This window comes from Oryctolagus cuniculus, chromosome Y, assembly GCF_051225735.1.
Source record: "Oryctolagus cuniculus isolate XC-2025 breed Fujian yellow rabbit chromosome Y, ASM5122573v1, whole genome shotgun sequence".
NCBI classification, from domain to species: Eukaryota; Metazoa; Chordata; class Mammalia; order Lagomorpha; family Leporidae; genus Oryctolagus; species Oryctolagus cuniculus.
Genome location: NC_142889.1, coordinates 19,351,229 through 19,365,133, shown reverse-complemented (window position 1 = coordinate 19,365,133; position 13,905 = coordinate 19,351,229). Strand labels below are relative to the sequence as shown.

Genomic DNA, 13,905 nt, shown 5'->3' with positions numbered 1-13,905 from the left:
AGGTCTTCCCTTGCCATTGGTTCACCCTCCAATGGCTGCTGCGGCTGGCGTGCTGCGGCCAGTGCACTGCGCTGATCTGAAGGCCGGAGCCAGGTGCTTTTCCTGGTCTCCCATGGGGTGCAGGGCCCAAGCATTTGGGCCATCCTCCACTGCACTCCCGGGCCACAGCAGAGAGCTGGCCTGGAAGAGGGGCAACTAGGACAGAATCCAGAGCCTAGACCAGAACTAGAACCTGGTGTGCCAGTGCCACAGGTGGAGGATTAGCCTATTGAGCTGTGGTGCCGGCCTTATTCTATCTTTTAAACATGACATAAATTTATTTATATGAGAGGTTTTACATACAGCATTGAATGCATGATCCATAAAAATATATAATGTGAGCTGTGTTAACTAAAGATGTTCTCTAACATATATTTAAATAGCAGAAGATAAGCACCACAATGGGAGGAAATACTTGGAAAATATATATTCACCAGAATTACCTGCAAATTTCATGAAGCTTGTGACATTTAATAAGGTGATAAATCCTCCAACTTAACCTAGATAAATTGAGTTATATTTACATAGGATATATGCAGATTAGAAATAAAAACATACAATATATTGAACTTTAGGGGATTGTGAGATAAAAGAATGAATGTTCCATAAAATTAATGCAAATTAAATGCCAATGAGGTAGAAACACTACATAATTATAAAACGGTCTTAGTAAACAATCATGATGGTGCCAATTGTTTACTAGGATGTAGAGTATTCAAAAATATTATTCATTACTGGTCAAAATGGCTAAATCCTTCACAAGATATCTGGATAAGTTATTACAAAGCCTATGATAGCATCATCATACAGTGCAGGAAAGATGTCCTGATATATTTACCCAGCTAACTTGAAAGCTTAAACCCATAATCTAGGATAAAAACATACAGCTGCTTTACTCATACTGCCTAAAACCTGAATGAAATCACAATGTTCTTTAGTAGATAAACAGAGAGCCAAGCTGTCCCAGTAGGTGGAGGCTCTTGAAGGCACATGGGATTAGGAAATATGGGGCATGGACACTGGACATGGGGACACAAGAAAAAAGGTGTGGGCTGGAGTCACAGGGGTTCCAAAGACAAAAGGAAGACATTGGCTTCAGGTAAGTAGCATGCAGACAACTGAAGGAAGCTGTAGTTGTAAGCAAAGGTCAGAGTGGTACCCAAAGGCTTCCATGAACTGGGAGTAAAGGGACGAAGTCACTGCAGGGCAGGAGAAAGGTCACTCTATACAGAGAAAGACTGGAGACACACAAGTCCTGACAGGTTGTATGGAAAAGGGAGGTCAGCACTTAGGGAAAATTAGGGCTACATACAGAGTGGCTGGGGACCCATGAGGACTGGCATGGTGTGCAGGCCCAGTAGGAGACTTGCAGAGAGATGTGCTGTACATAAAAGGGATGAGCACTCTCACAGCTGGTACATGCTGCAGACACAAGGAATAGAAGATTTAAAGAGCTGGCTTGGATGACACTTTTTAAATGACAAAACTATCAAAATGAACAAGGGTCCCAGATAAAGGAGATGTTGAAATTGCAAATAACATATGGGCTTTAGGAACAGGATTAAATATGCAAGGTGAGCAGACACATGGAACTGGAAACATTAGGAGGCAGACAGGGCATATTATTACAGGATTTGGAAACACAGCAAAAAAATTCAGGAGATGCAATATAAATTGTCACAGTAGTTGGAGACCTGCTTAGAAAAATTTAGAGCCTCAAGTGATTGAGAACCAGTAATTATGGCTTCCCTTTTTAAAACTGATTTATTTATCTGAGAGAGAGAGAGAGAGAGAGAGAGAGAGAGAGAGAGAGAATCTTCCATCGATCCACTGGTTCACTCCCCAAATGGTTTTAATGGCCAGAGCTGGGCCAGTCTGAAGCCAGGAGCCAGGTGCTTCTTCTGGATTCCCCACATAAGTGTAGGGGGCAAGCATTTTGGCAATCTCTTGCTGTCTTTTCCAGACCATTAGCAGGAAGCTGGACTGCAAATACAGCAGCCTGGACTCAAACTGGCACCAATATGGAATGCTGGGGTTGCAGGTGGCAGCTTTACCCACTATGCCACAATGCCAGGCCCCTGTAGTTTCTTTCTTAAGAAATAAAATTAACTATAGAATAAACCACAAAATAGAGGCAAGTAAAAGCAGGCAGGCATCAATGCAATACCTGTAGAAAAATGCACAATAGAAATAAGGAAAAAGGGTTTCTAAAATATATTAAAATTAATAAAAACTAGTATAAGTCATTAAGGAAAGAAAAGAGAAATACCATTCAAATAACCAGCTTCAGGAATCCAAATAGCATCATCTTCAAAAATTTTCTTCTTAAAGATTTATTTATTTGAAAGAATTACAAGAGAGGCAGCAGAGTAAAAAAAAAAATAGTTATGAGCCGGTGCCACAGCTCACTTGGCTAATCCTCTGCCTGCGGCGCCACCACCCTGGGTTCTAGTCCCGGTTAGGGTGCTAGATTCTGTTCCAGTTGCTCCTCTTCCAGTCCAGCTCTCTGCTTTGTCTTGGGAAGGCAGTGGAGGATGGCCCAAGTGCTTGGGCCCTGTACCCACATGGGAGACCAGGAGGAAGCACCTGGCTCCTGGCTTTGGATCAGTGCAGCACGCTGGCTGTAGCGGCCATTTGGGAGGTGAACCAACAGAAAAAGGAAGACCTTTCTTTCTGTCTCTCTCACTAACTGCCTGTCAAAAAATAGTTATTCACAACCACATGAACACACACACACACACACAGAGGGAGAGAGAGAAAGGGAGAGAGAGAGAGAGAGAGAGAGAGAGAGAGAGAGAGAGAATCTTACATCTCCTGGTTCACTCTCCAAATGGCTACAGTGGCCGAGGAGGCAGAAGCCAGGAGTGAGGAGCCAGGAGCTTCATCTGGGTCTCCTGTGTGGGTTGCAGGGGTTCAAACACTTGGACCATATTCAGCTACTTTACCAGGCCACTTAGTGGGGTGCTACATCAGAAATGAAGCACACGGGACTTAAATTGGTGCCTTTATGGGATGCTGGCATCCCTGGTGCAGCTTTATTCATTATGCCACAAAGCCCCTCAGCTACCCCCTCCATTTATAAACATTAACAAGATAGTAAGGATTGTGAGAAATAGTTAGGAGTAAAAATTTTTTAGAGATATCAAAAGTCACCATATTTTGTAAATCAATATACCATGAAAGAGATATTGTGTAACACAGAGAACTTCCATATAAGTTAAAAAAGACTAATCAGTATTTGAAAAATCAAATCAAGGAATTTAAAAATTTCACAAGCAAAATTTCAGACTCAGACTTAGAAAATTCTAGACATTCAAGGAAGGTTGTTCCTCATTTTCCCAGATTCATCCAAAGTGGCAATAGACAGAGAATATATTTGAATTTCTTTTGAATTCATTGCTTTACATTAGTGACATGGATTAGGTTAAAGGAACTTAACATACATCTTTAATAAGAGACACAGGTATTTTAAGCAAAATATGAAAACAGAAGAGATCAATAACAAGCAGGATACATTAGATCATGCAAAGATGATTAACATTGCAAAATAAACCAAGTAAATAATTTATGTATAAGAAAAACATAAGTAAATCACATGATCATTGAGATTAAATGTTGAAAAGCTTTTCATGAAACAGCTTATAACCATAAAAAGAATAGAAAAAATAATAGCAATTCCCCAATTGTAATTAAGACTAGCTACAGAGAAGTAATAATAAACAGCATAATTAACACAGAGCACTAAATGATCTTTCCCTGGAAATAATCTTGGACAAGGTTTTCTCCTCTCTTTCTTCAACACTGTCCTGGATGCATAATTAGGAAAATTAAACAAAAAGAAATGTGAGGTATAGGGTCAGCTTTTAAGAAATACAACTCTTAATGTATGTTAATGATACTAGGATATGTAGAGAAAATCAAACACTAGCCAAAACCAAATATGAGCTGATAGGTGAATTAGACAAAATTATTGGGTATAGGATCAACACAATCAAGTGTGTTACCAGGTTCCCATAAAAGCAAATCATGGCTCACTAGGCTAATCCTCCGCCTTGTGGCGCCAGCACACCAGGTTCTAGTCCCAGTTGGGGCGCCGGATTCTGTCCTGGTTGCCCCTCTTCCAGGCCAGCTCTCTGCTGTGGCCCGGGAGTGCAGTGGAGGATGGCCCAAGTGCTTGGGCCCTGCACCCCATGGGAGACCAGGAAAAGCCCCTGGCTCCTGGCTTTGGATCAGCGTGGTGCACCGGCAGCAGTGGCCATTGGAGGGTGAACCAACAGCAAAGGAAGACCTTTCTCTCTCTCTTTCTCTCACTGTCCACTCTGTCTGTCAGAAAAAAAAAGAAAAGAAAAAAATATTTATTTATTTATTTGAAAAGCAGAGTTACAGAGAGGCAGAGGCAGAGAGAGAGGTCTTCCATCTTCTGGTTCACTACCCAGATGGCCACAATGGCCAGAGCTGTGCTGATCTGAAGCCAGGGTCTAGGAGGTTCTTCCTGGTCTCCCATGGGGGTGCAGGGACCCAAGAACTTGAGCATCTCCCACTTTCCCAGGACATAGCAGAGAGCAGGATGGGAAGTGGAGCAGCTGGGACTAGAGCCGACACCTATATGGGATGCTGGCAATGCAGGTGGCAGCTTTATCTGCTGTGCTGCATTGTTGGCCCCAGGGGTCTTCTTGATCTCTCCTACCTCTGCCCCTGTTATATATTAATGTTAGCCATCACAAAACACACCGAACACCAGAGTAAGGGAAAGGGTTTATTTGGGAACACCCAACAGACCAGAGTGAAGGGGCAGTGAAGGAAAAAGAGAGAGAAAGAGAGAGAGGTGGAGAAGAGGGAGAAGAGAGACGAGAGGAGAGAAGCCAAGAGAGGCCAAGAGAGCACAGGAGAGAAGGACCAAGAGAGCACATGTTCAGGAACAGGCCCTTTTGAAACTTCCTGAGGGTGGGCAGGGAATCCAGAGCAGCAAATCCCATTAGGATGGGGGTGGAGCCTGGCTCAGGTAGCTGGGCCATGCAGCCACCTGGCTAAAACTGCCAGTTTCCTAACAGCCCCCACTGGTAAATGAGTCCAGGTTCTTCTTAATGTTTTTCATGGCATAAAATCTATTACTCTCAACAGTGAGTTTTTCTTGGTTTATTTTGTGCTATTTGTGGTAATATTTTACTTAATTTTTTTTCATGTGTTACTTCACAGTAATTTTTTAAAATAACATGAAAATGTTGTTAGGCTATAGATTGTGAATAAATTATACTTCTATAGGAAGTCTTAGTGGAGTATGAGGATTAAGTATCTAACTTCTCATGCATATGCACTTACTTAGTTTTTGATTTCCCAACACTTAGATTTACCTTATTTATTTACTCACCTAGTGTTAACTGACATTTCTGTTTGGAACCATATTCTTAGTTACTAATGACCCCTGGTTGGGTACTTATACTGTTGATCTATTTGTACTGATTACAAATGGTGAATTTGTAGTTTTGCTTGGAGTTATATGTTTTCTCTTAGGTATCTTAATGCTTTATTTAGGGGCACTGGTAGGAAGCCTTGTAATGTCTTCTTGGAGAACTGCCAGTTGTCTCACTGTGTAACCCTTCTAGTAGTCTGACCTAAATTCTGATTAGTCTGAAATGAATGCTGTTTTTCTACATTTCATTGGATTTGTATTATAATGGACTATTTTCTGCATATTTTTATTTTTAAGCAGTTGTGTATGTATTTGTCTTAAGTTGATAAGAATGGAATTTGGAAATATTTATGTAATTTAAATGAACAAAGCAAGGCAATTATCATATCCACTACATTATATACCTATTTTTCATGATAAGATTACTTAAAAGTCTAAACTCTTGTTTATTTTCCTATAGTAGGACACATTGTTATTAACTATTCTCACCATGTTGCACAACAGACCTCTTGAATGTATTCCGACTATGCAAACCAAATGTGATTGGCCAAGATGACTTCAAATCCCCTTCATGTGTCTGTATATTTAAATGATTTCCTATAGACAGCACAAAGTTTGGTCTTGGTTTTATTTTTCCATGTCAATCTCTATCTCTAGTGTATTTAGATTGAAGAGTTAAAATTGTATGTGTGTGGGTGTAAAAAGTTAAGCTTAAGCTTACAGGTTTAAACCTTCCTGGTGCAGCTGTGAAAATAAGACAGAGTAAAGTAGCACCTTGACAGTAGGGACTCCATTTTGGAGCACTTGAGACTGCATTCTGGGAAAGCACTCCCCCACCATGAGACTCTGGTCTGAAACTATGATCTCAAATAGTCGGACAATAGCAGTGCACTACACCACCCTTGGCAGAGCACAAAAACCCCCTAGCATGATTGCTCAAGCTTAAAAGTAGAAAGGTTGCACCTGGGTTACCTGGGCTAATAATGAAGATGTGATTTGTCTATGTCTTAAAATCATAATTGCTGATTGTAAGATTTTAGCAACCGCTTAGCAACCATGTATTCTCTCCCTCCTCCCGATTTTGTGGTTTTTGCCTTTATAAACCCCATGCTGTAGTTCCTCACTGCTCCTCTGTCCTTGTCAGAGGGCCCCAACATGTTGGATCAATAAATTTAACCCTTCGCTGGTTGACTGAGAGAAAAAGTCTCTTGGAGTCGTTCCTCGGGTGGTGGGTTTTTTTTTTAGACCCTAACATTTGGAGGTCCCACCGAGACCTGACTGCTGCCTGTGGACGCCTCCAATGGATATCTCTAGGGGTGAGTACGGCGCCTATTGTTTTGATTAAACGTGTACACTTTGATTTGTTGTTTGGTAAGGTTTGTTATTTGTTTGTAATTGGCAGCATTGTTGTCGGGCTCGAGGGAGAGCTCCACCTGACTGTGGCGGGCAGACGTGCTCCAGAGCCACAGACCACATCCCGGGGGATGCCCCAGGAGAAAGGGAAAACTGGGGATGCCCAGTGTTTCCTGTTTGGTGGGTTGCCTGCAGTAGGGAAATAGACTGCAGAGACTCACGTTTTGTTTGTACTGCTGAAACTTTGGTATTTGATCGAGCTCGTTAGTCTTCTATATTTGTATGGGATGCCGTGATGGCTCCCATTTGGTAGACACTTTGTGTGGTCCTTGTGTGCTGCTTCTCTACGCTGTTTGTCTGTTTGTGTACATTGTGTTGTTTGCTAACATGGGCCAGACCGTGTCTACACCTTTGTCTCTAACTTTGAATCATTGGTCGGAGGTAAGCCACTAGGCACATAACCTTTCTTTGTCAGTCAAAAAGGTAAAGTGGCAGTCTTCCTGTGTCTCTAAATGACCTGCTCTCGGAGTGGATTGGCCCCCAGAGGGCTCATTCCATTTACCACTCATTAGCTGAGTGAAAGAGGCCGTTCTCCAGCCTGGCCGTCATGGGCACCCAGACGGGGATTTTAAGAAGACATCGAAGGTCAGTATTCCTTCCCTCAAGCGGGACTGGATCTGTGGAAGTGACCGTTGAGTGTCCGGCACCCCACAGCTCTCCGAGAATGCGGAGTCACCCTGGCCACGGTTTAGCTAAGGCTGAAACTCCAGAGGGATTGTAAGGAATGGGAGGGAAATTAGGAAGGGCAGTTGGCTGAGAGCCTGGAGACCCCCTGAGCTCGCTTTGGCTTCCCGGCTGCCAGACTGCGACCCGAGGACCAGGTCTCTCTCTCGGAGGGACGCCTGGTCACGCTGCCTACTGCTACGTGAGCAGGGCTTAGCTTCGGTTGAGGCTAATATTGGCCCTCCAGGTAAACTCAGACAACTAGGTAGTGGGTAACCTTGAGTGATAGGAGATTTTAAACCCCACTCAGCCCCCAGACATGAGGAGCTTCATTGCTTTCTGCCTTCCTCCTCCTCCTGGGGGGCTCCCTCCCCCACTCTTTTGCTCTCCTCATCTCCATTCCTATACCACTGGCCAGGAGAAAGGGAGAGGGAAATTCCACAAGTCTCTCCACCTAGGGAAAAGCTGTTACCTGTTACCTGTTAATCCTTTCCAATCTGGTAGAAAGTTTTCCATCTTTGCAGCTTATGGTAGCTCTGGTGCGTCTTAAAGTTTTTTTATTTACTGTTTTTTTTTTATTTACTGTTTTTTTTATTTACTGTTTTTTTATTTACTGTTGCTAAGCTTTGATTGCCTGAGGACTAAATCTGGAAAAGAGCTGAAGTTAACTATCTGTTGTAATTGACTGAGTGTCTACAGTAGTCCTAATTGATCTGGCTTTGGTTAAATTATAGGAGGTTCCCAACACTCTTAGTAAAACGGCGCACCTACCCAACCCCACGGTTAATCCTGCCAGGCCCTGGGGTGTGCAGTCTTCCCTGTAAATGGGGGAACACAGCCTTTCTCTGCACTCTATTCTAGTCCATGTGGCCTGCCACACCCAGGCAGGCAAAGCCAAATATCTCTAGGCAGAGCCCCCATGCCAGGGCTGCTTTTTCTCTCCTCTCCTGGAGGAATTTCCAATTCAATACCACTGCTGGCCTTACCTAAGGGAGCCAGAACCTTAAGCCATTAACCCTTTCCAAACTGATTAGCTTTTCTCTTTGCACCTAATAAAAACCTAAACAATGGGTTATTCATCTGAGAGCATTCACCTGTCTTGAAGGTTTCGCGTTTTTCTATTGCCATTAGAGTCTTAATTGGGAAAACTACAATGCAAAGTTGTTTACATTGTTTATCTGTTTTTAATGTCTGAGTGATTACCCAACTGATCAGAAATGTACTAATTTTGGCTAAATGGTTTGACTCTCTGACAGCTTAAATTCTAAACCGAGTCTTCCAACTTTGGGCTTCCAGCCGGATCCCTGGAACTCTCAAAAAATGAGACTCTAAATTTGTTAAAGTAACAGCTGCTTGGGTCAATTCAGATTATATAAAATATATTAAAATGTTATAAATGGTGTCAGACCTATGCTGTATTTATGTTTTTGCTTTCCAGCTAAAGTGGTCTTATAAAAATAAGAGTAAATTCTGTGTATACAAGCCTTTATGTTGTTAACTAAAGTAAGCCAATGCAGATTGGTTCAGAAAATTGAGGTAATGCAAACACCCTTTCCTCAGTGGCTTGCTTGCTCAGTTTTACATGTCTTTGATATGCTTTAAACTTGTTTCTCTTAATGAGGAAGATATTTTCAAAGTTGTAAACATGCACTAGTGTTTGCTGTCCAGGAGATGTTATCCTCATGTTACTTAAAAACATGAAAATGTAATTTTAACTTTTATTTCAGATAATGGTGTGGTATTCATTAATAACTCAGGGTCTTAAGTCATCTTGGCATCAGTGCTAAGTAGAACTTGAAAAAATATATTATATATACTTTTAACATCTCATATTTGATAAAAAAAAACTGTTTTAGTTTGTTAACATGTATTCTCATAGGTTGTCCATACATGACAATTCTAGGCTATGTAAAAGTAACTACGGGTATAAAGTTTCAAAAGGTGTAAACAAGTCATAAAAAGTTTTAAAATGTTTACAATTTTAAAATATTGTTTACAGAGTTAAGTGCTAATGCCAAAATTGCACTAACCTAAAGTTAAAGTCTGATCTTCTGTTATAACAATTTTTTTTTAAAATATGTACTAATGTTAGTGAATATCTAAAAATGGTCTAAACCATAAATCTTGGAATCTGTTTTTGCAAAAACTGCAATGTCTATTTTAACAGTGTCTGCTTATTCGGTTACTCTGCCATTTCTAGAGTTAGGTCCTGTAAGCTCTTTTTTTAACTCTGTTAAATAATCCTAAATTATGTAAACTCTTATATACAAGGTTTTTTTTTTTATTTCTGGTTTATTCGACAACAAGAGACATAAAATTCATGTTAATCCATTGTGTACTCTACTGTCTCTGTTAAGTTATGTTTATGCAACAGATGCTAGAAAACTGGGTTCCAAAAACCCAAGAAAGCTCTAGTGTCCACAGGCTATACGGTAAATACCTGGAAGCCAAAGAATGGCAGAGACCTCTGCCACAATTTCTCCTCTAAGTCAGGCTACACAGTAAACACTGGTTAAACTGCCAGTTAAATCTAAAAGCCCAAAAAGTCAGGCTAGAGACCCAACTCGCTGCCTCACTTCTCCTCTTTTCTCTTCCAGAAGGGAAGTTACTACTGTTCTACAGGACTCTCCACTGTAATGTACGGTTTGATCCCCAGACCTTATGAAAGGGATGACTGACCTTTTCTGTAATAATGCCTGGCCACAGTATAGGGTCCCAAACAACATAAAAAAAGGTTAAACTATAAAATAATGTGACAACTAGATCAATTTTTCAGTGTAAAAAGTTACACTGATGACCTCAAAGTATGCAAGCAGGTCACCACAGTTGATCTTACCTAAAAGGCCATAGTTCTCCTCATGGACATGGTCTTAACTCACAGGAAAATACTAAGTGTCAGAATTTGCCCATGACCATAGTTTTTCTAGCTCACCCTGATATTAAAAAAATCTCCAAAAATCAGGATTGGGTTGAGCACCCGCTTGACTGACATCATAGAGGCTGCCTCCTTGGTCTACTTTATTAAAAACCAGAAAAACGAGGAGCAAGCTAGCAGCAGAGGATAGGCAACAGACCAATCAATGGCTGCTTTACACGGTGATTGCCATCAAGGAGACCCAGCAAGGCCGGTGCACCCCAAATGGCACCTGTTGCTGATATAAGGAGCCAGGGCACTGGGCAAGCAGCTGTCGTGACAGCAAATGCCTTCTGTCAGCCCTGCCAAGAGCACGGCCACTGGACACGGAACTGCCCTGGGTGTCGAAGGACTCCTGGTTCAGAACTACAGACCCTGTGGCCCTGAGCTAAAAAGCCTTTTGCTCTGCCCAGCCTCTGCCCAGCTTCCAGCTCCAGCCACTGCTATTGAGGGGATGGCCTAGGGTCAGTGAAATGCAAGTTGCCTATTTCTATCTGCCTCCTATTTAGCTCTCCTCCTAGTCCAGCCATGTAATGCAAGTCAACAGGGTGCCTCCCTTAAAGGAGATTTGCATCTCTTTCAATTCTCTTCCAGCACCCCATGGATAGGTCTGGGCCTCACACACCCAGCCAGGCCTTAAAAGTCTATCCAATAACATTAAGCTTAGAAAGCCCTCCCTGCCAGTTCCTAAAAACAGGGATTTCAGTAACAGCTAACTCAAATAGCCCTACACCGATTTGGACAGGTCCTCACTGAGGACTTAAAGGGCCTATCTCTTGAGGGGGGGTGCACAATAATCCATAATATAAATGGTTAAATGTAAATAATTCATTAGTCTGTTCTTTTCCCAGCCTGAGACTCTAGTCTTGTACATTGGCTTAACTTCCTAGCAAAACTGGCTACTAAATATAAAAAAAAAATTGTCTCTGGGTCAATCAAACTGGACAGGCACAAACCCAAATTTGTACTTTTCCTGGAAAAAGCCAAACAGCTCCAGGACCAGGCCAAGCAGGGCTGGGATTTCTGGCCTGACATCTGATCATGAAAATCCTGGCTATTTCCTCTCCTTGGCCCACTAAATTCTGCAATCTTGATGCTTCTCTTTGCACCGTGTGTTTTTAATGCCCTTGTTCATTTTGTCTCTAACAGACTAAAAGCTGTTGAACTCCAAATGGTCATCAGGCAAGACTTCCAGCCCATTCCACTGGACGACTTGAGCAGCCCTCTGGACCAAGCAACACAGTCTTTCCAAGGCCACTGTTGCACACCATAAGACAGGTAGCAAGAGGAAATACCCAAATCCCCCTCGACACCCACATGCCAGCTTCAAAGAAGTTACAGAAGACGGAACTCCATCCATAATCCCAAAGAAAAATTTTGGGTATTACCTCTTGAGGGAAAAATATTAGGCAGAAAGTCAGTTATGAGCTTATGTGTGTGTGACATAAAGGCCTAATGTGTCCAGCATATGCATCTACATCTCAGTCATCCTGACAATGTTTCATGGGCAGCCTGGCCTTTGCATCCTGCCCTGCCCCCTTCTACCTGATAACCTGCCAGGTAGAGATCCCCACCCCTTCTACCTGACAAATCTTCCACAATCTCCCAGATGTAGCCCAGTATCTGCATTTCAGTATTACAGAACAGGCGGGAGTTAAATCTCATTTTCATGGGGGTGGGTTATACACGGCCCTAAAAAAAAAAAAATGTTGTTTTTATGCCAACTAAACTGGAGTGGTTAGAAACTCCATGGCCAAACTCAAAAAATGACAGAAAAAATGGCAACGGGAGAGGGAAACTCAACAGGGATGGTTTGAGTCATGGTTCGGCCAGTCCCCATGGCTTACTACTCCACTGTCAGCTCTAACAGGACCCTTAATTGTTCTACTCCTAATTGTAACCATAGAACCTTGTGTGTTAAAGAGACTCATCACCTTCGTGCGGGAACAAGTTAAAAATGTTAAACTCATGGTTGTAAGACAACAATATGTCACATTAACAGAGACAAAAATGAATAATCTCTAAGATTAGAGATCCTCACAACAAGGAGTGGGGAATGAAAAGTTAAAATTGTATGTGTGTGGGTGTAAAAAGTTAAGCTTAAGCTTACAGGTTTAAACCTTCCTGGTGCAGCTGTGAAAATAAGACAGAGTAAAGTAGCACCTTGACAGTAGGGACTCCATTTTGGAGCACTTGAGACTGCATTCTGGGAAAGCACTCCCCCACCATGAGACTCTGGTCTGAAACTATGATCTCAAATAGTCGGACAATAGCAGTGCACTACACCACCCTTGGCAGAGCACAAAAACCCCCTAGCATGATTGCTCAAGCTTAAAAGTAGAAAGGTTGCACCTGGGTTACCTGGGCTAATAATGAAGATGTGATTTGTCTATGTCTTAAAATCATAATTGCTGATTGTAAGATTTTAGCAACCGCTTAGCAACCATGTATTCTCTCCCTCCTCCCGATTTTGTGGTTTTTGCCTTTATAAACCCCATGCTGTAGTTCCTCACTGCCCTCTGTCCTTGTCAGAGGGCCCCAACATGTTGGATCAATAAATTTAACCCTTCGCTGGTTGCATGAGAGAAAAAGTTTCTTGGAGTCGTTCCTCGGGCGGTGGTTTTTTTTTTTTAGACCCTAACAAGATAATGCACATTTAAAGTGATTATCCATGAAAGTGGGTTAGTATGTAATATGGTTGCAATTGTTTTCTCTGTTTTTTTTTTTAAGTCTTATTTATTGATTTTTGTTTGTTTGAAAGCTAGAGAGACAGAGGGAGGGAGATCTCCCATTGGCTGTTTCACCCTCTCTAAAAAAAAAAAAAAAACCTACAACAGCTGCAACTCAGCCAGATTGAACACAGGAGCCAGGAAGTCCATCCTGGTCTCCCACATGTATGGCAGGGAGCCAATAACTTGAGCCATCACCTACTGCCTCCCAGGGGGTGCATTCACAGGAAATTGATCACAAGTGGGGTTGCTGAACTCAAAGCTGGCACTCTGATATGGGACATGGTTATCAAAATTGGTGTGTGTTTAGCTGCTGCACCAAATGCCCATGCTGATTCTTGTTTTTAAATACTTTTTGTAATTTTATTTTATATTTTAAAAATTTTTATTCATTTATTTAATTCATTAAAGGCAGAAATACAGAGTGATCTACCATATGCTGGTTCACTCCTTAAATGTCTGCAAAATAGGGTGACACTGTGGCATACCAGGTAGAGCTGCCACCTGTTGGTGTATTAGTTGCTGTTAATAGTCCCAGTGATCTATTATATTTCTGTGATATCAATTATCTCTTTTTTAAAAATTTTTATTTATTTATTTGGGAGGCAGTTATAGACAGATAGGGAAAGAGAGAGAGAAAGGTCTTCATCTACTGCTTTACTCCCTAAATGGCCCCAAGGGCTGGAAGGTGGTCTGATCCAAAACCAGGAGCCAGGAGCCAGGAGCTTCCTCCAGGT

The 13,905-nt window shown here is 41.9% G+C and overlaps 1 long non-coding RNA gene across 1 annotated transcript; it reads left to right on the top strand.

Annotated features, from left to right (window-relative positions):
* The first annotated feature begins 7,233 nt into the window (after window positions 1–7,233).
* Window positions 7,234–12,078, top strand: LOC149119330 (uncharacterized). Its single transcript, XR_016228623.1, has 3 exons — window positions 7,234–7,447; window positions 10,123–10,163; window positions 11,589–12,078. It is a non-coding gene; the product is annotated as an uncharacterized LOC149119330 (long non-coding RNA).
* The last annotated feature ends 1,827 nt before the right edge of the window (window positions 12,079–13,905 follow it).